General features: G+C 31.8%; 1 protein-coding gene across 10 annotated transcripts in view; it reads right to left on the bottom strand.

Moving 5' to 3' along the window:
- The window catches only part of LOC129744239 (serine/threonine-protein kinase 26), a 332,751-nt gene that overhangs the window by 173,598 nt on the left and 134,201 nt on the right, over window positions 1-24,952 (bottom strand). For 6 of the 10 annotated variants that reach the window (XM_055736659.1, XM_055736657.1, XM_055736658.1 and 3 more), the window contains 2 exons: window positions 16,290-17,650; window positions 5,998-6,346 (listed from right to left, as the gene is read on the bottom strand). The exons of 3 other annotated variants lie outside the window; for them this stretch is intronic. The gene's annotated coding sequence lies outside the window, so the exon portion shown is untranslated. Of the gene's footprint in view, window positions 1-5,997; window positions 7,722-16,289; window positions 17,651-24,952 lie in introns of those variants that run through there. One more of the 10 variants, XM_055736661.1, reaches the window with a different exon arrangement.

The following is a 24,952-nucleotide window of genomic DNA, read 5'->3' as shown; positions in this document are numbered from 1 at the left end:
TCATTTGTCACTCGGAGTTCGATCGTCGCAAGTGGGGGGATAATGAAAAATAATGCAAAAACTAATAATTTTGAATAAATTGCACGAAAACTTGTATGCAATAAAATTGCATACCACATAATTGCACAAAACCCATAATTCAAGTAGTTTTAATCGAAAAATTCAATAAAACCAAGCATACAAAAGATGATAAAACTCCCATCTTTCACATTTTGTTTTTTGCTCTTGTAATCTTTCGGACATTTGAAAAATTTTCTGAAATTTCCATAAAATACTTCAAACTTTGTTATTATATTTGTTCAGGCCTAATTAAAGAAAAAAAACAGTCAATTGGAACCAAATTTAACAGTTTTCATGTTCCTTCCGAACAAAATTGTCTCGAAATTCCATACAAATTTCAGGCTCGTTGAGCGACCACTACCTTACCATCTTAAACTTGAGAGGGAACTTAAGAGTTGTATACATTGGGCTGAAATCCGACTTTCCTGAACCAGTACTTAGGCTTACCAGAATACTATATAGAAACGAAGGACATTCGGTAGAAGAATATTTTGAAGGTTATTTCGAGAGTTCGTCTGCTTCTTAAAATAACTAAGAACAAAAACCATTTTTTTAAAACACTGACTGTATTTTAAATATTATTTTCCTACTGAACTAAAGTTTTTTCTGAGGATGGCTGGAATTCAGTAAGCCGAAACGTAAAAAAACAGCAGTTAATATCAATTCAAGAATGCAAATAGTTATTTCACAATTGAAAAAGATAAAAAAAAATCGATTTTTTTTTCATTATTATAACTTCGAGTAAAGATGGAACCGAATGATAAAAAAAAGTTACTAATAAAAAAAAACCTCGAATATCTGCCATGTCAAAACTATGCATGATTTTTTTTTCATTAAAATTTTAAAAAAATACGAAATTATAAGAAATAAAATTAATGAATGATCTGAATAGCGTTCGGTTAGTCGAAATAAATGACATTCAAGCTTCAATTGACTTTATACGCAAGAAAAAAACATTTGAGGCCAACTTTTTCTTTTACGTACTCCGGTGTGCGTAGATTGTTTCCGAAAAATTACAAATCGTAAGCCCGAAATCTCTGGCTTTAACTCGTAATGAAATATTTTAAACGATGTTTGATTAACACTTGCCTTGTACACAGAAAAATGGAATTATTCTAGGATTAGTGAATTAGTTTTCTATGACATTTTTGCTCAAACAATGCATTTATAAAAAAAATTAAAATATTATTTTTAAATACCTACTATTTAATTATTCACTTTTAAGTTCTTTTACGTTAAATAGAAACTTTTGAAATAAATCCTAAAATCTTTCCAAGGTGATTAGGATTTGTAATAAGAATCCTTCAGTAACAAATTAGAGAACTTACTTCATCGATTGTTGAAATCATAAAATCTGCAACAAAATCTGATGAATTTAGCTTAAGATTGCAAGATGTTCTCCCACACGTATCAAGGTTATTTTATTTAAAACCTGCGGAAATTGCGGCATTATAGTTCCAATTTTCATTCCAAAAATCCAGGAACTATCCAACGAAAAATAGGAAAAAAAAATTTAAATCATTATTTTTCCATCGAAAAACATAAACAGATTTTGAATCGTATTTCAGGCTCCCAAAAAATCGTTTATGTATATTTCAATTTATGTAGCTTGAAAAATTACATTTTTAGGCGTCGAAATTGAAAATTTTTATGATGTTATTTTAATTTTTCGTTTGATTTTCCAAAAAACAAAAAAAAAATTAATAATTTCGGACAAAATCAGGATATTTTTCAACAAAATTTGGGCAACTAGGCCGGATCGATCCTTTTCCTATTTTTGTTTACTTAATATCCTGGCAAGTCCGAGTGAAACCGAGTAGTTTGGCGAGCTTAATATTTTTTCTTTGATTTAAACTTATTTCAATTTCGAAAAAAAAAATCTAAAAATAAATTTTCAAAAGTAAAAGATAATAATTAAAATGTTGCGGTTCAAATCGGATCTAATAAAACTCGATCCAAGTTTTGATTTTAGTTTGAAATTTGGTTCTTGAAAAAATTGCGTTATAAATAATGTAGAACAATACGCCAAAACATATGGAGTACCCTGCAATTTCTTTAAGATAAAATACATGTTTCTTTATCATCAATTACTTTTCATTAAAAATCAATTCCTGTGGATGGTTTTTTAAATAAGTTTTTTATAAGACAAAAAAAAAGCTAAATGAATTCAAATTCTGTTCAATTTTTGTCATTTTCTACTGAATTGTGCAAACGAACTGACTTTGAATAAATTCGAACTAACAATTAGAATTATCAGCCTGCTCTTGCAATTTAAATTCCTTACCGAAATAGTCATCTTGAAAATTTTGTTTTGATTGTGGAACTCATTTACAAGCTGAGCCTGAACTGAATTATCGCGTCAGTTTTCTGAAAAATCAATTTTTGATAACTGATAACTGATAACTGACTATAAAACATAAATTTAAGAAAAAAAAATCTGATTCTGATTTTGTTTGTTATACATCATTCAATTAAGGAATAATATTTTGATGAGGATGATGCATGAACTAAAAAAGTAAAATTCAACAGTTTTTAAAAATTTGGAAAAATATGATAAGGTACAAGTATTATTTACTTTATTGCAGAAAGTAAAAAAAAACTTGATTTCATTGAACAAATTTTTGAATCCCGCAAAACGGTTAGATGTATGCTTTTACAAGTGTCTAAAGTTCAATTTGGATTAAAATTTCTTCAAAATTCGTCAAATGAGGAAAAGTAAACAAATTGAAAATTTCTGTAACTTTTTTCGCAGAACTCTAAACCACTTTTAGTATTGAGGAAAGTTGATAGATAATGGATTTGAAGCTTTTGTTTTAAATTGTTATATTTTGTCAATAAAAGTGCAGAAATTTCTTAAATAATTTTAACTAATTTTCAATAGTCAGTTCAAAAACAAAAGCTGAAAGAAAAATTGCATATTTAGATTCAGGGTACGAAAATTAGCCAAAATCACTATTTAAATTCATGGCACCTCGGAAAAATGTTCATTTTGTGGCCTTGAGTAATTTATCGAAACCTTTATAAATGTGATTTTGAGCATTGAAAAGAAAAGGAAAATTTTTAATTGAGGCTGGAATTGGTTTCTTAAAGAATATTTCATTTCAGCATAACATTTTTAATGACATAAACGGTTTATTGAATTGCTAATCGAAATTAACAATTAGAAATTAGTTTCATAACGGTTATGTTGTACCTTTAAATAAAATGTCTCAAGCCAAGGGTTATTTAAGACAAAATTCCGCCGGAGGCGAGCCAAATTTCTACATAGCCGATTTTCGAAACCAGGTGGGCTTAATGCGCATATTTATGATTGCAATATTTTTATATTTTTCAATTGAATATGATAGAAACTGATGACAAACATCGTCAAAGCTTAAATTTTGACAAAATTATATACTTAATATAATTAACATAAACGTTAATTGGGATACCATTTCATGGTAATATTTCGTTCATATGATATTTTATCAAATCAGCAATAAGCTATTCTATTTTTGCTTTAAAATTAATTAGAAAAAAAAAACATTTTTATTTAAAAATTTTGTACACATTATTTTTAAGATAAATATAAATATTTCATCAACATGTTGCAAAACTTCGTTTGAGTTTTTGATTTTTTTTTGGACTTTGTATTTCAAAGAACTTTGTTCATGCCATGTGTTCAAAGCGTATTTCTCACAAACTGGACTGATTAGACGTGTTGATTTGAAGAAAGAAATTGGACACGCGTTCATTAATGTTATTAAGTAGGTAGACCAGCTAGGATTGTGAAAATAATTAATATTAATAAAAGCTAGTAAAGATGGAGTTAACCCATCGTTGGACGAATCAATCTGCACAAATGTTGTGTCAAGTTATTTATCCATGAATGGGTTAAAATTACGAAAATTGCGAAGTTTTCGGTTTTTAACATAATTAAGGTGATTGGTTTTTTTTTTTTGAAGATTCATCGAAATCTAGATGCAAAAAGAGACCAGGAAACCAGAATAAAGAGAAAGCTGCTCTTCGATTGTTGAATCCTAGAAATGCGTGTTTTTTCCAAAGAAATTTCAAAAAAAAAAAAATTGCTAATAGTCATTACAATACAGCAACAAAATTTAAAAAAAAGCTAAATTGAGTTAGAATAATAAAAAAAAAAACTAAATGCCCTTTATAGAAAAATTGTGTAAAATTTTCTTACATATAAAGATTACATTGTTTATACAAGCTCTTTCTAAAAAAATTGTGAGGAAAAATTTGAAGCTTCTGGAGGAGACTGAAACTTTTACCGAATTTGACACGAGTTGGCATTCTATTTTATAATTTTTTTAACGTCGTTGTTCAAATAAAGGATACTCCTGATTTCCTACAATGCATTTGGTAAAAAACATATAAACAGAAGTGTAAATGGGATACTAAAATTATATTTACGACTTGAAGCGCTCTGCATTTCTTACGTTGTTCACAATGAATGAGGAGACTTACTGGAAAAATTAAAATAACATATTATTTCTGGCTCATTTTTGTTAATTGAGGAGTCTCTTACGGCATTTGCCCTATTTGTAAGCGAATTTGAAGTCGAAATAAATTTTAGCGAAAATTTTATCAAAATGCCTTAAACAAAACCATTTGAAAGGCACTGGCCTATAATCGATATACGCATTGAGAAATATGGTACAGAAGACAACACTATGGAAAACTCGAGTAAATTTAATCAAAAATGGCATTTAAGATCACAATCAAAGTTGCGCAAAACTTTACTAGGTAAATCTTTTCTTTTAATGTTCACGAACGTTCTAAAAACAAGACGTTATGATCTGAATTCTCATACATATGTATGTTGAAATGTACACTTTTTTACGATATTTCAATCTGAGTTTTTAAATGTTTTCAAAAGTTTAACTTTTACCATAAAAACCATGTCTAGTTTCTTTCGTGAATACTCCTTACTACCCGATATGCGCATTAAGAATGACTTCCCCCTAACTGCCGGTACAACAAACAAGAAATGTAAAATTTTGGGATCAAAAATATGACATGTCCTTCTTATATAGGCTGTTTGGTAAGCCTATTTAAGCACATCTAAAACATTAAACTACAAATCGCATTTCAGTTGTTCCTCAATTCCTCAGTCCTCAATGGAGATCAAATCTTATATTTAGAACATGAACTTGGAATCTAAATCTGAATATTTAATTTTAAACCTGAATCACAAAATCTGTTTTAAGGTTTTTGATTTATTTTGCATTTTTGAATCAAATACAGGCCAGGAATGCAAGGAAAGCATCGGGGTATTATAATTGCATTCCAAATCCGCAAATGTATATCGATCTTCGATACATCCATCGAAGTTAACATACGGATTTAGGCATCATCAACTTAGCAGCATGTTTTATCTCACGATACATTGAAGTTAAACAGAAAAAAAAAACAAATCAACATCATGATAAAAATATTTAACCGGTCGATTACAACACACTCGCTTCTCACAAGGCAACGAACAAGAAGAAGTTGCCACGATTTCTTTCTCTTCCATGATCTGTGGTCATCGACATGGAAAAAGAGAGAGAAAAAAACAGTAACGAGGAACTTCCAACAAAGTGGTGTATATCTTTCGATACAATGGAACAACTTTTCAACATTGTTGTACCGAAAAAGCCAACCCTCCTCCATCAAGTTTTGAAGTTAGCAAGACAAAAAAGTGTAGAAAAAAACTCGCAACAGGAAACAAAAACTTCCAGGTATACTAACTAATCCGTATGATGTATTATTGCTTTGGTTGTACGAAGTAGAAGGCGCGATATTCAGAGCACACATATTAAAACTACTTGGCGGCAGTACTAAACAGGAGGAACACGTTCGTGTTCCATAACTCGCCATTTTATGGCAAGCAAAGACGAGCATATTCCGAAAAAACGGCAGCGGCAACAAAACTTTTCTGTAATATTATTTACATACGTTTTTATCTCCGACCGGGCGATGGTTTTTTTTTATTACTAGCTAGTGGTACGCTAGTGTTTTTTCGGAAATTTTTTTCCTATTTACTGGTGCTGCAAAAGTGCTCCAAGGGTAACAAAACCGAACGTCGGATAAACGGATCCTTCAATCAAACAATCACTGTATGGTTGGTGTACTGTATGACGATTCACACTAACTGCGCTGTTTCGTAATCGCATCAAAACTTTGAAAACGATAGGCACTAAAACACAACACGATTAGTTTGAAAGACACTTTTCTCCAGCAAGAAAACTTTGGCTGCAGCTGCTAACAATATCACTTTTCATCAGTTGTTCGGCTGAAAAGTTTGCTGTTGAACGAAATACAAATTAATACACAGAACACTTTGGCGCAAACAATAATAATTGGAGACGATGGATTTCGGGAGGTATTTCAAGTTCAAGTATTTGGAGGAATTACAGTTTTGCAGTTGGTATTCTTGTCATACGTTGTTGCCGGTTCTAGAAGCTTTCAGGATTTTATAATTCAGTTAAACAAGGAATTAAAAATCAGATCAGTTATGAATCATTCAGAAAACAATATTTAGCGACAAAAATTTCGAAGACACAACCAAAATATCGATATAACAAAATCTAGTAGATTATCTTGAAAATTTAATTTTGAAATGCCTTCTTATAAAACCAGAATCCAAACCTCAATTTCATCTTAATGCAGAATTGAAATTCCTTAAAATTTGAGCTTCCCGCAAAATTCTGAAAAAAAAAAACAACGGGAAATAGACGAGGTGTCTTATAAAAAAAATTCTAAAGCTACTCAAACGTTTAACCCTCATCCGCATTAGGGTGTCATTTTGACACCATTGCAAGTTTGAAGGCTTGTAACTTTTTTCAGAAGCTTCAAAATACAAAAATTTCTTCGGGGACCCTAAATGAATTCAAAAGTTCTTCAATATTGCATCTTTACTTTTTTTATGGACGAACCCTGGAAGCCTGGACAAAAAAACTCCCTTTTCCGACTTTTGGTGTCATTTTGACACCACAAAAGTAAAATCTATTTAAGTCGTTTGAATTATTATGAACTTCATATAAAACTTATATCAATAGAAACCTTGTAATGTCAGTAAAGTATGTTTAGAACATTATATACAGCTAAAGTTACAAGTTTTCTCGTTATTCAGCATGAAAGAAAAAAAATCTGATAAAATATGCCTCACGAAAACTGCTGTAGTTCATATGTTACACGTCCAAAAAAATGTTTGCCTTATGCATATGAAAGCTGAAGTTAATGCCTACATCATGAAGACAAGAAATATTTTTTTGAATTTTTTTTTAATGAAATGGTCACAAAAAATTCAAAAAAGTGGTCTAAAAAACCTACTTTTCATTCGATTGCTAGTAAATACTGTTTGAGCGATGGTAGAGTTTTGAAAAAAATATGACTACAAAATGTATTTAAATTCCAACATTTTGCTGTCTATAGATTTTTGATGTAACAAAAATTGAATTTACTGGAATTTTTCAAAGTTCACTACTTTGAGCGATTTTTTTACAAATTGAAATTTCATCTGTTTTTGTGGTCTACCGTCAGGTTGTACCCGGATTATCAGTGCTTTTACTTTGTTTGGACCAACCAAGAGTATATTCATTGGAAAGCACATTTAATCTACATTCTAGTGAGGTGCTGCAATTCACGCTGTGAAATTTCACAAAATATGAAAATTATAAACGTAAAATCATTCCTGAATTTCTAGAACTACAAGCACCTCGTCCAGCAAAACGTGTTTGTTTGCTCTCCGAGTAGGTATGGTGGGTGGTGATTCGGGCAGAGAGCGAAGCCGACAGACCAAGAAATGCACTACACGCACGTTATTTCGTCTGTCGGCTTCGCTCTTCGCTCCCGAATCACCACCCACCGTATCTACTCGGAGAGCAAACAAACACGTTTTGCTGGACGAGGTGCTTGTAGTTCTAGAAATTCAGGAATGATTTTACGTTTATAATTTTCATATTTTTATGAAATTTCACAGCGTGAATTGCAGCACCTCACTAGAATGAAGATTAAATGTGCTTTCCAATGAATATACTCATGGTTGGTCCAAACAAAGTAAAAGCACTGATAATCCGGGTACAACCTGACGGTGGACCACAAAAACAGGTGAAATTTCAATTTGTAAAAAAATCGCGCAAAGTAGTGAACTTTGAAAAATTCCAGTAAATTCAATTTTTGTTACATCAAAAATCTAAAGACAGCAAAATGTTGGAATTTTAATACATTTTGTAGTCATATTTTTTTCAAAACTCTACCATCGCTCAAACAGTATTTACTAGCAATCGAATAAAAAGTAGGTTTTTTAGACCACTTTTTTGAACTTTTTGAGACATTAAAAAAAAATTAAAAAAATATTTCTTGGCTTCATGATGTAGACATTAACTTCAGCTTTCATATGCATAAGGCAAATATTTTTTTTGGACGTGTAAGATATGAACTACAGCAGTTTTCGTGAGGCATGTTTTTTCGGATTTTTTTTCTTTCATGCTGAATAACGATAAAACTAGTAACTTTAGCTATATATAATGTTTTAAACATATTTTACTGACATTACAAGGTTTCTTTTGATGTAAGTTTTGTTTAAATCGGTCTAACATGCCAAAAGTTATAACGATTAGAGCTTGTGGTGTCAAATTGACACCACAAGTGTTGATTAGGGTAATGAAATCTAATGCGGATGAGGGTTAAATAATGAAGCCCTCAGAGGCAAAAGAGTATGAGTGCAGGAAATAAATAAATTTAAGCTAATAATGCCAAACGGTTCTTCATACTTCAAACTACATAATCAGGTTTTTAAATGTTAATCTTCATACCCCTCTGTTCGAGAAAAAACTTCAATTTTTCGAAAAACTTATGAAAAACCGCGATACACGAAAACTTGAAGGTGTAATTTCTCAAAAGTAGCCTTGATGCATTTTAATCTCTTATGCTCTGGAAACACAACTGAGAAGAAATTTTATAAATTAAGTAATAGAAAAATACGCTTAAGAAAAAACTCACATTTGAACAGGGAAGTTCACCCGAAAACAACTTTTTTTTTTGAAAAAAAAAAATGAAAAACAAAGATACACGGAACATTCAAATCTCAAAAGAAGGTTCTCAACACCTAAACTCTTCTGGACTTGAGAGCCCCAATAAGAATTGGAATTTCGAATGAATAAATCATCAAAACTTAACAATAAAAATCAAAGAGAAAATACAAGTTTTAGTGAAACAGATTTCAAATTGGTAATTTGAAATCCAGAATCTGAAATTTTGTTTCATTTCTGGTTGGTTGTTTTTGTTTGTTTCTATTTTTTCTTGTTTTATCTATTTTTTCATATTCTTATTATTTTTTAATTTTTTTTTATTGTTTTAAATCTTTAAAAAATTTAATTTTTTAAATTTTTTTTTTATTTTTTTTATTTCTTTTTTTTTATTTTTTTTTATTAATTTTTTGTTTTTTTATTTTTTTTTCAACTTTTTTTTTTTATTTTTTTTTCATTTTTTAAACTATTTTATAATTTTTTTAAACTTTTTTTTTAATTTTTTAAAAAAATTTAAAAATTTTTTTAATTTTTTTTTTATTTTTTTTTATTTCTTTTTTAATTTATTATTTTTATTTTTTTTTGAATTTTTTTTTTTTTTGAATTTATTTTTTTGGATTTTTTTAAAAATTTATTGTTTTTTTCATATTCTTTTTTTTTTCAATTTGTAGTTGTTGAATTTAATTTTTTCATTCGATTTTTTATAATTTTTATTTTGGTTTTTTTTAAATTTTTTTTTATTTATTTTTCTTAATTTTTTTTTAAATTTTTAAAACTTTTTTTTTTATTCTTCTTTTTTTTTAGATCTTTCAAATTTCTTATTTTTTTTGTTGGTTTTTAGGTTATCTGTGATTTTTCATGATTTTTGTTTTCGTTTAATTTTTTTTTTTATTTTTTGCTAAATTTTTTTTTGGGTTTTTTTAATTTTTTAATAATTTTTTTTAAATTTTTTTCTTTATTTTTTTTATTTTTGTTAGTTTTTCTTTTTTTGTGTTTTTTTAAATTTTTCTTTTTTTTGTTTTTTTCATTTTTCTTTTTTTTTGTTTTTATTCATTCATCTTTTTTTTTTGTTTTTTTATTATTTTTCATTTTTTTCTTTTTATTTTTCTTTTTTTTGGTTTTTTTTTTTTCATTTTTTTCGTTTTTTTTTTCATTATTTTTTTTGTTTTTTTCTTTTCATTTTTTATTTTTTTCATTTTTCTTTTTTTGTTTTTTTAATTTTTCTTTTTTTTTTATTTTCTTTTTTTTAATTTTTTTTTTTATTTTTCTTTTTCTTGTTTTTTTTTATTTTTCTTTTTTTGTCTTTTTTATTTTTCTTTTTTTGTCTTTTTTATTTTTTTTTGTTTTTTTTTTATTTTTCTTTTTTTGTTTTTTTTTTGTTTTTTTTTTGTTTTTTTTTTGTTTTTTATTTTTGTTTTTTTTTCTTTTTTTCTTTTTCTATTTTTGTTTTTTTTTTTCTTTTTTTGTTTTTTTTTTTGTTTTTTTTTGTTTTTTTTTTGTTTTTTTTTATATTTTTGTTTTTTTCATTCTTGTTTTATTTTGTTTTTTTTTCATTCTTGTTTTTTTTTTTTGTTTTTTTCATTCTTGTTTTTTTTTGTTTTTTTCATTCTTGTTTTTTTTTGTTTTTTTCATTCTTGTTTTTTTTGTTTTTTTCATTCTTGTTTTTTTTTGTTTTTTTCATGCTTGTTTTTTTTTTCCTTTTTTTTGTTTTTGTTTTTTTTTCTTTTTATTTTTTTTCTTATTATTTTTTTTTTGTTTTTGTGTTTTTTTTTTATTTTTCTTTTTTTGTTTATTTTTTTAATTTTATTTTTTATCGTTTTTTATAATTTTTTGGTTTTTTTTATTTTGTGTTTTTTTTAAATATTTTTTATAGTTTTTTTTTATTTGTTTTTCAAAATAGTTTTTTTTTAAGGTTTATATTTTGTTTGATTTTTTATTTTTTATTATAATTGTTCAACCATTTCAATAGCATTCGCGACTCTATGTAAACGAAGCAGTTGGCAGTTCTTCGGATGATTGTGCATTTTGGTATCTGGAATGTTTGATAGCGTTCTAAATTTCTTTGTTAAAATTTTTGGATCTCTTTACCCTATTTCTTTATGACTGATGAAAACTTGTGCATTTCTAAAATATTCTCTCCGTGTTTTAATTTTACGAAGGCTTTACATAACTTTATTTTATGAGGTTTCATAGAATTTGAAAATATCGGATGAATGAACATAAAAAACTTGAACTTGTTAAACTGTAAACCTTGATAATTTGTGTTCAAATTGCTCATGGCGCCTTGAAGTCTTCAACGTAGATTTACTAAAATTATCAATATAAGAAGCACAGAAAAAAATAATGAAAAATTGTAGAAACTTTTTTTTTTTTTTTTTTTTGTATGGGTTTATGAGCGCCTGGCTGACCCGGAAAGGAAAAACAGATCGGGGGACAGAAGAGGAAAATTTTAAATGAGAGTAGTATAGCTTAGAGAAGGATAGCGGCAACAGAGCCCGAGGGTTCTGAAGCACCAGCTTAGGGGAAGCGTTAAGATAGTGCTCGACGGACTAGGACGGTTGGTGGGCCCCATATGAACTTCGAGTTAACCCAACCTTCAATTCAACCGAGCAATAGCAGTATGGTATCAAATAATATGATATCATATGCTAACGCCTCGATATCATTGTCAGAAGGGTTCACTATCTTACCGTAGTTGAATTTTCCCTACCTGTCATCTACCTTACTCGTTTCCATAAATTTGGATTCTTCCTAGTTTGATTTAGAAATAATCATAGATTTGCTAAGTAAAAAATATATTCAAGTGATTGATTCTACGCGACTACACGGTTATTCGATAACTCAATTAGGATATCATAAAAACAGAATCTATAAAAGGTTTCTTTTAAACTCATCAACAATGAACTATAAGCTTCAATAGCAATAGATTTGTTAATATCATCAACTTATCAACGGAACAGGAAAATAACAGTGCTGTTCTTTAAAACACTAAAACCTTATCACTAATTGTGGTCAACTTCTCAAACAAACTTTAATACTCAATCTACACGATAGGGGTTCAATTCAAATAAACCGTGTGCCTGTTTTTAAATGCCCGAAATAAATGATCTGAACTATCTACTCATACTTGCTTATCGAAATCATATTTTCTATTTTAAACTTCGATTTATGAATTTCAATCCTAACCGAAAAATGTATAGATCTACCAAAAGTAAATAAATAAATAAAAACAAATGTCGAAAGTGTATTACAAACTGAAATATCATATTTGTCAAAACAGCATTCCCGTCCAATGAGCCTCTAGTTCTTGTAAAATGCTTGATTTAAGAATAAGCCAACGAAATTCATAAACCGCAAATGCACACTTTCTAGAGCATTGGGGAGGCGAATACCATTACCTATACCTAACCTAACAATACTTGAAACATCCTAATTCTATGAAACTAAACTAGCTAACTAAAGCTTAGTTCTTTTAGAAATGGGACACTTTCTTTTGCTAATAGCTCGTTTACTAGTAATCTGACATTCAAAATTTTGGCAGCATTTTGTTGCCTGTAAAAAATACTATCCGACCTATTTTTTTCAAATTTTAAAATTTACGCGTTTTTGAGATATTACCGATACAAGAGAAAAAGGAAAAAAATAATTTGCACAGTTTCATTCAAAATCCATCATTATCAAATTGATAGCTGACAAAACCGTTGATTATTCGAAGAATTACTGTGTGTGAGTGGTGGAAAAGTATGCAAATACTGTCAAAAATGTCCTCAAAGTTCAAACCAACCATTGAGTGAAGCATATGATCGGCAACTTCGGCTAAGGGTCATCAGGGAAGTCAAGTCTCATACCAGCATTTTTAATTTTCAATAAGCGAAAACTTAGGGTAGACCACTGAAATTTCCAAAAAAAAATTTCCTCCGATAAGCTGGAAGTGTTGCCTCTTAATAAGTCATTTAAACCTAACCTCAAACAACAAGTTTTTGCTAGATCCACAGCTCGTAAGCTGTATATCCAGTTCCGAGGCTATGGGACAGATGATTTCTGATGAACGACAAAACTTATGAAATACCATATTTTAAACAAATTCCAGCGTTTGAATCCTATACCATGTCTGCTCGTGGCAAGGTCCCGAGTATATTAAAGTATGTATTTGCTGGTTATTTTGTATAAAATATGATGATTTGCAAAAATTCTGCTCCTGTGGAAAAAAACAACAATTTTCAAAACGAAAACTATGGTTTTCACTGTTTTCAAAAGCCTAAAAAGAGTAATTTTTATGAACCCTTCGCAACCTACGATCTATACTAACCGATTATACGTTAAGTTCAATCTCCTCATGGTTTTACTTCGTTATTGCCAGATTTTGCCAGCAGAAATTCCATTAGAAACGCTCAAAAAGTGGCTCAAAAATAATCAAATTTGTTAATTTCGAAACAGCTGTATCCACTAAATTGGCCTCAGTTTCTGTTAAAAGAGAAGTATTGGTCCGAAAAGTATCAGAAATTGAAGGAGGAGGATGTAGCCACCTAAAATACAGATTAGACGAAGAATAAGTTTGAAAAACTGATCATTATCATGACTGAAAAAAGTGTGCGCTGGCCGAAGGCAGGTACCAAGAATAAAGTAGAATTTATTCTTACAAAAAACAATAAATATTTTTTTTCCATTTTTTTTCATGAATTATCATAAAATTACCTTCATTTCCTTCATAGAAAGTATTTAGATCAAACGAAAGGTTTTTGAGATACACGCATTCGTAACTGTCCCATTTCTAAAAGAACTAAGCTTTACCTTACCAAACAGATTATGCCCTATTGAAAAGTATCACTTTATGTCGGTAAAATGTGATATTTTCACTACAAAATTTTCCCATTGTTCAACGGAAGGGAGGGCAAGTGTTTCAACTCCCATTCATCTTATCAGCATGGATCATGAAAATTTGGGACACCATTGAGCCTACCGCTAATTTAATTTAAATAAAGGTGTCCAGCACGCCTTCTAATTTGAGTCATATTATGATCCATGCTTGACAAGATGTGTGCAACGACCCTCTCAGGACAATGATAGTAAACCATCATTATCACAAGCATGCACACCGCCGCCGTGACCCATGGGAACCCAGGGTACGGAATGAAAAATTGTAGAAACTTATATCAGAAATGTTCATGAATCGATAAATTAATAATGAAATAAATAAAAAAAAATCATTCCAAACTACTTAAAACAGTTTGAGGCCCTCAGAGCCTGTGGGATACAAATGCAAAAACGATCAATATTGCCTAACGATTTTCATATTTGTATTTGATGTTTTTTTTCAGATTTTTAGAGCTCTTTTAACACATAAAGTGGACTACCACCTATGCCATGATGCCAAGTTTTTAATTTTGTTTTAAGCCAAAGTTAGAATTATATGAAGAGATTAATCACCGTAATTTATATTTGTTACTTTTAATATTCCTATCTTTGATAAGTAAAGAAGCTCTTATATTGGTGCATTTCAATTGAAGTGGATTTGAATTGAAATGTTTCTCATAACCTTTCAGTTTGGAATGATGGTATATATGTAAGTATGTACTTATTTTAAATTGTACAATTTACACGATTGAATTGAAGTCTAAGAACTTATAACTGGCTTGGTGAAAAAGAAGTAATGAAAAGTTGAAAAATTTCGACCCACGTATGTATCTGTTTTTGCGTTAGAAACATATTTTCTGAGAAAAGAATTTTACGAGAGCGAAAAAGTTTTGATTACCATAACTTAAAGTAAAAATAAAAAGATCAGCAAATTCGCAGTCAGAGTAAATTCGGATTAAGGGTTCAGCCTTAAAAATCATCTCTAAATTGCGTTATTGTTACAGTTCCAAATTCTGAATAAATAATCCTAGTTTTTTAATTGAATTCCAAATAATTCCTTTTTAATTTCACGAATTTATTGAAACAAGACACTATTTAAAATAATCAGAAATCAGATTTTCTATTACTGAAACACTAAGAGCTGAAGGTTTAACCTCCAAATAGTCATAATTGTTTTTAAAGTTTAGGACAGCGTTTTGTTTTGCACATTTAGAATTTTTTTGTCAATACCTATACAGAACCGCTATATTTAATAAAGTATACTGTCTATAGCTCAAGCTTTGGTGTTGTTGATAAAAGCTTTTACTGATAGAGCCTTAAGAGCTTGTTAATTCATTTATGGTACGTTGATTTCGAATACTTTAATTCTGCTGTATTACTATGTTCAGGTTTTTTTTTGCAACAACAACAACAACGTATGACACAGTATTGATGAAAAATGCTTGTTTTGGGACACCGGAAAACCTGACCGATTTTCCATCAAAACTTAAACACCACCAACCATGATGGATGATTTTTTTTTTTCTTTACGAGCTTATGATTTGTTTCTGTTTTCTAAGCGTTCTTCGGCTCTCCGCAGTATTATAGCACAGTAATTAACTCACTCCACCCAGATCTAGGTCCATCTGCTGTGAGTGGTTTGCTGGAAAATAAAACCCCCAGTTTCTAGTAAATCCGAGGCCTTTCGTCGCTCTTGCTCCGGCGGTGGTTCTCTTCATTCGCAACTAAATCCATTAGTTAGAGGAGCCACTCGTCATCGGGACAGTGGTTTTAGTTATAGCTAGCAGAAAGCAACATCTTCTTCTCGAAAACTTTCGGAACTATCACTCTTGGTTGGTAATACTTAGTAGTGGGTGGGTGGAAGCAAGTTGGTAAGCAGAAAGCGGTTTATTGTTTTCAAACTTCCCCCGCTTCAATGCAAGTGTACTGAAGCACAGAACAATGAATAAAGCTGTTTTTTTTGGTTTGCTACTACTCATTGACGTCTTCTAGAAGGGCTCTTTCGGTGGAAATGTAACTTCTTCTGGCGCTGGCGAAGAAAGTTTATTGCTGATTTGCCTATAGACACAAACCGGAGCGTTTTTTTTTCCTCTTCTGTAATCTTCTTCTTGTTTCTAGACGCTGGCGCTGGTTCAAATCCGCTAGATTCACTGTTCGGTATAAATCTTCCCACAATTATCACACGTTGTCGGGTAGTAGTTGTTGCGCTGGAATCGTTTACGGTATTTTCTGAAACATACGGCCCGCGGATTTTTCTGTATCTTCTTCACACACAGCGCACTTTCCACGGAAGACTTTCTTCGCCGGAGCAATACATCACACAATCGTTAAGATATGATCAACACATGCACGTAAATCACCTACAGATGAACTCTCACTGGATCCGAATAGAAATCTTTGAATCGCCGGATCTGACAACGGTTACAATAGCAGCACAGACATCAGCTCGTCATAGCTTAAAGTGACTTCCCCGGACGATTTCAAGCGACGAACCTTTGTGCTCCCGTGGACTAATGTCACCCGAACGGGATGCGACTCAAGAGACTCGAACGAAGAATACTAATCAACTCAATTAAAATGCGCACACACCCCTCACATTCAGTTCGGGTTCACGATCGTCGTTGTCACCCGCAACCGAAAAACCACAACTTGAAAAAAAACACGATTGCGCGTATTGCTTCGCGCACGTGGGCTCTCCCGCCGATCGGCTCAAAGTACGACTCGAAACTGAATTCGAACCGATTCGGTCGGTCGCAAACTCCCCCAGCTCGCCGAAACAGCGCGATCCAAGTAGAGAAAAAAACATACGCCTCTACACAGCACATTCATACCCCATACGAATTTGTGTTCATCAATTTTACAAAATCCACACCGAACGGCGTTTGCCTATAGCTCGGCTTGCTGGTAGGTTGAAAATTGTTTTCGGTTCGGTGCCAAGCCTATGCCTTACCGAAACAAGTTAGGTATTATTGGAGCGGAATCTCTCGCTCACTCTTTCTGGCGCACGTGTGCCACCAGACCCCAAAGCTGTGGTGGTAAGACACACCAGAGTCGGACTCGAAGCCGAGGAGTGCTTTTCCAGACTTGTTGAGCTGCGCATAAAGCACCGAATCGAAGCAGCAACTAACTAAATAAATAGCTGTCGTTGTTGTAGGTAGAGCTTTCGGCAACCGATAGGTACTACGACAACTACTGATATTCAGTCGACAGTCGCCATCGTCGCTGCTGCCGTTGTTGTTTGTTGATAGAGAAGGTGGGTATCATGCGAACACACTATGTTTAACACCTTCGCAACAAAACAGCGAGCCGGAGCTTTTGAGACACGTGAATCTTTAACATAGGAATGGTCAAGTTGTACCTAAGTGGTGCTAAACTTGGCAAGTTCACGCACCTCTTAACAGAAGACTTAACAAGTTTTAGACATAATTTTGATTTCGTGTTAAAGGAAACTAACTGAAGTTTATGGTTTAAAATTAACTGTTTTTATTTAATTATAATTACTTTAAAATTGAAGTTCAAAGAAGCTTATGTAAATTATATAACACTATTGTGAACACATCAATGGTTCCGAGTGCCTTTTACGACAGGCTACAGAAAAATGCGAATTGAGACTTTAGTTATTCGGTTGATACTTAACATTGATGTGAAATTATGAATAGTAATTGACACTTACTCGGATTGTTTGGAATTATGTTGAAATCATCAGTTGTTATAACGACACTCACCTGTAAATAAAAAAAATTAAAAAACGGATTGTTAATTACTGTTTTAATGATGTTTTATTTCAATAAATCGTTCTATTTTTTTTTTTTGTGATGGTCCCACAGGCCCATTTGGGTCCTTCCTCCACACCATACGCCTCTTTAGGACTGGGAGGGACAGGTTATCCTTTGGATAATTGTGTTAACATATTTATGTCTTTTCTGTACATCTTGGTTGTCTTTCAACTCCCGCGTATGTCGATCACTGTACAGATTCTCTGTCTGATATCACATGACATTTCCAACACATTTTTATAATTCGTACATATTTTAAATGTTCTTAAAGCTTCATTTTCTTAAAGCTGACTATGTTTGTGCAGTCCTTGATGCATTGTGGTAAGCTGTTGTTAATTTTTAAGCCATTGTAGAAAATAGATCTTTTTGTCATTTCTTTCCTCGCAGTTGGTAATCTAAAATCTCGTGCTCTTCTTGTATTATGGCTATGTATGGCATTCCTGTACTGCAAATCCTCAGTTGAGTATGACGGTAACTTTCCTTTTTTGATTTCATGCACAAACATCAAGCTATTGTAGGTAATCCTTTGCTTGACTGATGGCCATTGTGGCATGTCCAGCATAACAGCACTAGGAGTGTAGCGATTACAACGTATTACAATTCTCATTATTTTGTTCTGGATCCTCTGTAATCGTTTGATTTGCGAGTCTGAAGCGTGAAGTAAAATTGTGAAACAGTAGGGTAAATGATCTTGAGCGGAACTAGTCAAAATCTGATCTAGAGCGGAACCATTTACTTTTTCTAAGTTCTAGGCGATGATTGTTAATGAATCTTACCAAATTGTTGAAAAAACACTTTTTCAAGATCTTTTCATACAAGCATTGACATTTTTGCTAAAATTTATTAGCTGAAATAATGTTATTAGAAGATGCTGCAATTTTCATCAATCTACGCTGAATTTGAACGTCAATTTATGTCATTCTTGACCGTTGTAAACTGATTCTCAATGATGAAAATGGTAGAAAAACTCATAAAAAAGCATTATTCGGGTTTTTGGAACAAGTTTTCCATCAGAATATCAATTAATAGCGTAGTTTTTAAAAGTAAAATATGATCTTGAGTGGAACCATCTTTGATCTTGAGCGGAACTACTTGCTTCCAAAATAAACCGCTAGGTGCGCTGCCTTATGCCTAATGTCTCACACGTAGTTTTTACCCCTGAATGTATGCAGCAGCTTTGTATATTTCTTATTCTATCAGCTTTAGGAAAAGAAAAAATGTAAAATTAAGTTCAAATAGAACAAAAACTAATTAATTGGTGTCACAGCGTACCAAACTAGACACACAAAAAGTTGAATTTTTTGGGGATCAAGAAATGTGTTTTTGGAACTTACTTTTAGAGGGACGACGAGAAGGAGGAGAAAGACTTTCATTCATAGTTTTTGGCATAATTCGAGAACTAATTAAACCAATATAGTTAAGTCATTATTTCAGAATAAAATCAATCTTCATTGCCATTACTGTTCGTACTTTATGAAGTAACTTTCTTTTAACCCTCATCCGCATTAGAGTGTCATTTTGACACTATTTCAAGTTTGAATGCTTGTAACTTTTTTCAGAAGCATCAAAAAACAAAAATTTCTTCGGGGACCCTAAATGAATTCAAAAGTTCTTTAATTTTGCATCTTTACTTTATTTATGGACGAACCCTGGAAGCCTAGACAAAAAAACTCCCTTTTCCGACTTAGAGTGTCATTTTGACACTCCAAAAGTAAAATCCATTTAAGTCGTTTGAATTGTTATGAACTTCATATAAAACTTATATCAAAAGAAACCTTGTAATGTCAGTAAAATATGTTTAGAACATTATATATGTCTCAATCACTGCTGAGGATTGAATGGAATAACGTATTTATACCGAACGACAATTTTAACGTTGATACCGCCAGACCGCGCGCTCAAAGCATTTTTGACTTTTTAAGCAATTTTGGTGTTTTCGATAACCTTTCTGAAAATTATCGCTCAGTCGAAAACGCTGTTGATTTCAACGTTTTGTCTTTCTATAATGTTGTTTACGGCATATTGCTAGAACATTGTAGAACATTTATAGAAAGGCCGAATCGAACTAAATATCCTGAATGGTTTAACGCCGAAACAATATGCCTTCTCAAAGATAAAAGGAAGAAATATAAAAAGTATCGTAAAAGTAAAACTCAGCTGGATAAAACTGCTTACCGAATTGCGGCCAATGCTTTCAATACTTTGCATAGAGCCCAACGTATCACCTATTTGAATGAACTTCAAAGAGGTATTCAATCAGAACCGAAACGTTTTTGGAAGTATGTCAACTCCAAACGTAAGACAAAGTTAGTCCCGAAAAATATATCTTATAACCACAAAGACGCGAAAACCCTCGATGAGGCTTCGGAATTATTTGCCGAATATTTCCGCCGCATTTACAGCGTAAACGATACAGTTCCAGAGCTAGAATTCCAAACCGCGACAGAAGTCATTCCTGAGCTGAGAATATCGATCACGGATGTTCGACGAAAAATTTTGCTGCTTGATGAATCTAAAGGGAGTGGACCTGATGGAATTCCTAATTCCTTTCTTAAAAAATGCGTTAACGCCTTGGTGGAGCCGTTGTTAATGCTCTTCTCAACTTCAATTCGTAGAGGTCAGTTTCCGAAATTTTGGAAAGTCTCCCACATTGTGCCAATCCATAAAAATGGTTCAAAACTGCCTGCTGAAAATTATCGTGGGATAGCAATTCTGTCTGCCATACCCAAACTGTTCGAGAGCATAATTTACGACCAAATGTATCCCTGGTTAGAAGGAAAAATGTCGGACTTTCAGCATGGCTTTTTGAAAAAGCGATCAACGGTTACGAACTTGGCAGAATTCGTCTCTCGAACTTCACAATGGATGATGCAGGGTTTTCAAGTCGACGCTATATATACCGACATGTCAAAGGCATTTGACGTGATTAACATAAATGCTCTCCTGTCAGTACTGTGTAAAAATGGGATCACCGGAATTTGTCTTCAGTGGATTCGTTCGTACCTGAAAGAAAGAGTCCAGTTTGTGAAGATAGGGAATGCGAGATCCAGGGTATTCTCGGTCAACAGCGGCGTACCACAAGGGAGTCACTTGGGACCCCTTCTTTTCGTCACTGTTATGAACGAGTTTCCCGGAGTGCTGCATGACGTGTTTGTGTTGATATACGCAGATGATCTAAAACTGTTCCTCCCTGTGCGACACCCAAAGGATTGTTTGACCCTACAAAATGCGTTTCATAGATTTTCAGAGTGTTGCAGCAGTTTCGGATTGAAAATCAATGCCTCAAAGTGTAATGTGATAACCTTTTCCCGGAAAGCGAGTAATATTGTGCACGAATATCGTTTCGAGAACAGCTGTGCCATAGCTAGAATATCCTCCGTGAAAGATCTGGGAGTCGAGTTGGATGAAGAACTCAGTTTCTCAAAACATGTTGAACAAGTCGTAGCCAAAGCAAACTCTATGTACGGAATGGTAAGCAGGATTTGTAACGAGCTGGACAATCCTTACACTATTGTCTCTATTTATGTTGGGCTTATCCGAACCACTATTGAATACGCCAGTATAGTGTGGCAGCCGTATTATAACGTTCATAAAAACAGGATTGAAAGGGTTCAAAAAAGATTTCTGAAATACGCCTTAAGGAATCTTGGATGGCAAGAAGAAATGCCGGAATACAGATCATTGTGTATGTTAGTTGGACTGGAATCACTCGAAACTCGGAGGAAATCAACAGATGCGCTGTTTTTAAAGGACTTGATCAGTGGAAAGTACTTTTCGCCATATTTAGTATCACAAATTTCTCCAAATGAAGGACGTAGCAGTTTGCGCAACGTGAGACCGTTTCAGCTTCCAAATCGAATACAGAATTACGCTCGTAATGAACGAATCTATAGAATGATGGCGCTTTACAACGCACATGCTGATGTAATCAAACTGACTATGTCCAGAGAACAAATAAAAAATAGTCTTAAGATGTTTTTATCATAGATGTGTTGTAACTAGTTAGGATCAAAGGCTGAAGCCTAGAATCTGATAAATAAATAAAAAAAAAAAAGCTAAAGATTCTAGTTTTCTCGTTATTCAGCATGGAAGAAAAAAAATCCGAAAAAACATGCCTCACGAAAACTGCTGTAGTTCATATGTTACACGTCCAAAAAAATATTTGCTTTATGCATATGAAAGCTGAAGTTAATGTCTACATCATGAAACAAAGAAATATTTTTTTAAATTTTTTTTAATGAAATGGTCACAAAAAGTTCAAAAAAGTGGTCTGAAAAACCTACTTTTCATTCAACTGCTAGTAAATACTGTTTGAGCGATGGTAGAGTGTTTTAAAAAATATGACTATAAACTTTGTTGAAATTCTAACATTTTGCTGTCTTTAGATTTTCGATGCAACAACAATTTACTGGAATTTTTCAAAGTTGGCTACTTTGCGCGATTTATTCACTAATTGAAATTTCATCTGTTTTTGTGGTCTTCCGTCTGGTTGTTCCCGGATTTTCAGTGCTTTCTCGCCGTTTGAAGCAATTAAAACTATATCCATTGAAAAGGGAATTTAATCTACATTCTAGTGAGGTGCAACAATTTACGCTGTGAGATTTCACAAAAATATGAAAATTATAAACGTAAAATCATTCCTGAATTTCTAAAACTACAAGCAGCGGTCCAGCAAAACGTGTTTGATTGCTCTCCGAGTAGGTACGGTGGGTGATTATTCGGACCGAGAGCGAAGCCGACAGACGAAATAACGATGCGTGTCGTGCATTTCTTGGTCTGTCGGCTTCGCTCTCTGCCCGAATAACCACCCACCGTACCTACTCGGAGAGCAATCAAACACGTTTTGCTGGACCGCTGCTTGTAGTTCTAGAAATTCAGGAATGATTTTACGTTTATAATTTTCATATTTTTGTGAAATCTTACAGCGTGAATTTTTGCACCTCACTAGAATGTAGATAAGATGTGCTTTCCAATGAATATACTTTTGATTGGTCCAAACAAAGTAAAAGCACTGCAAATCCGGGTACAACCTGACGGAGGACCACAAAAACAGATGAAATTTCAATTAGTGAATAAATCGCGCAAAGTAGCCAACTTTGAAAAATTCCAGTAAATTCAATTTTTGTTGCATCGAGAATCTAAAGACAGCAAAATGTTAGAATTTCAATAAAGTTTATAGTCATATTTTTTAAAACACTCTACCATCGCTCAAACAGTATTTACTAGCAATTGAATGAAAAGTAGGTTTTTCAGACCATTTTTTTTAACTTTTTGTGACCATTTCATTAAAAAAAAATTAAAAAAATATTTCTTTGCTCCATGATGTAGACATTAACTTTAGCTTTCATATTTATAAGGCAAATATTTTTTTGGACGTGTAACATATGAATTACAGCAGTTTTCCTGAGGCATGTTTTTTCGGAATTTTTTTTTTCATGCTGAATAACGAGAAAACTAGAAGCTTTAGCTATATATAATGTTCTAAACATATTTTACTGACATTACAAGCTTTCTAGTGATATAAGTTTCATTGTAATCGGTTAGATATAAAGAGAGTTATGACGATTTTAGCTTGGAGTGTCAAAATGACACTCCTAGTGCTGATTAGGGTAATGAAATCTAATGCGGATAAGGGTTAAAGAGATTGTTTTAGATGTTTACATTTCAATTGAATAATTAATAAACAAAAATTCAAATTGTTTTTTACTCACATTCTTTTAGTTTTACAAAGTGTAGCAAAGCACATTAGCTATTTTATAATAATCCACGATTCAATTGGTGGCCTGGTGTTGTAAACTTATCCGAATCCCTTGTGTTTGACTTTACACTTGAGCTCAAACAGGAAATCGGTTTGAGAAATAATTGTTTTATCAATTGAGATAAATAATTAATGTTTCCATAAATTCTTAATATAAATAAATGTTAACGTGATTCATAAGAAACTGGAATTTATTATGAACTTTATTCTATGAATAAGTTTCTTACAGCAAGGTTGCCGAAATCACAGTAAAATTTGTTATTTTACAAAATTTTGAGGAAACTTTTATCACAGCATCTGTGTCGAAGAATACGATTTTTTGAAATATTTACAGATTTCACAGAATTTTTTAGTTTTGAATGGATTTCCATAATTATAATTTTTTTGGTCAATATAAAATTAAGGTTTCTTACTTTGAATTAGAAAAGTATGAAAAGATTTTCAAAGTAAACTGATTTTTCCAAATTAAAATATAAAAGAAAAAGTATGAATATATTTTCAACGTAAACTGATTTTTTCCCAACTAAAATATAAAAATGACCCAATTTATCATGAATTTTCAATAAAATTAAAGGAATTAAGGGAAAAAGGATTAAAAAACCTTAGAGTTTTTTCTCAAAAACATTGATTTCGAGCAATGTACAGTTTCTTTTGAAAAATCTGTAATTAAAGGCATCTTCTTTTGTATTACTAACTTTGTCGTTACCTTCAAAAGTTGTTCGAGGCAGTATTATCCTAAACACGTACATTCAAAAAATCAATCATATGTTCTAACGAATTTAATTTTTGAGATTAAAAAAAACTTAAATTTGAGTTTAGAGAATCGATTCTTTCAAAATAGGATACAGTGCATCAAAGTGAAAATTTGACTTTTTTAAAGCAAGAAATAAATTTGAACGGATATTTTGAGAACAGCTTTGGAATGCTAAGTTTCTTTTTTCGCGTAAAAACATTAATTTTTGAACTTCAAAATCTTCAAAGATGGAATTGAATTGAAGTTTTCACAGTTACACAAGTATTAGGAATAAGAGCTATTAAAGATGCTGACAGAAGAAAATGGTTCTGCTCAAGATCATATTTTAGTTCCGCTCAAGATCGGCGTAGTTCCGCTCAAGATCAGAATTCTTACTTCAGTAAAACAGCTCTAAAGTTATTAGGATTTACTTTAAAATATTCTAAAAATCATCATTAGAAAGCAGAAACCCAGATCTATCCGCTGAACTGAAAAAAATTTTGTTAGGATATAATCCAAAGCCATACGGCTTGATCAACTGTTCCGAGTTGCGTCGAATTGAGCCTATTAGTTCCACTCAAGATCATTTACCCTAATCAAAATGCGGCATTATAACTGACTTCACATAAATAATTTTTGACCAGAAAGTCAAAAATCTGTTTATTCGGCAAAGAACACTATATTTAATTGCTATTTTCTTGATAGTGTAGTCTATATGATCAATAAAGTTTAGCTTTTCATCGACTTGAATTCCAAGATA

Source organism: Uranotaenia lowii, chromosome 2 (assembly GCF_029784155.1).
Source record: "Uranotaenia lowii strain MFRU-FL chromosome 2, ASM2978415v1, whole genome shotgun sequence".
NCBI classification, from domain to species: Eukaryota; Metazoa; Arthropoda; class Insecta; order Diptera; family Culicidae; genus Uranotaenia; species Uranotaenia lowii.
This window is presented reverse-complemented; position numbering and strand designations above follow the sequence as displayed.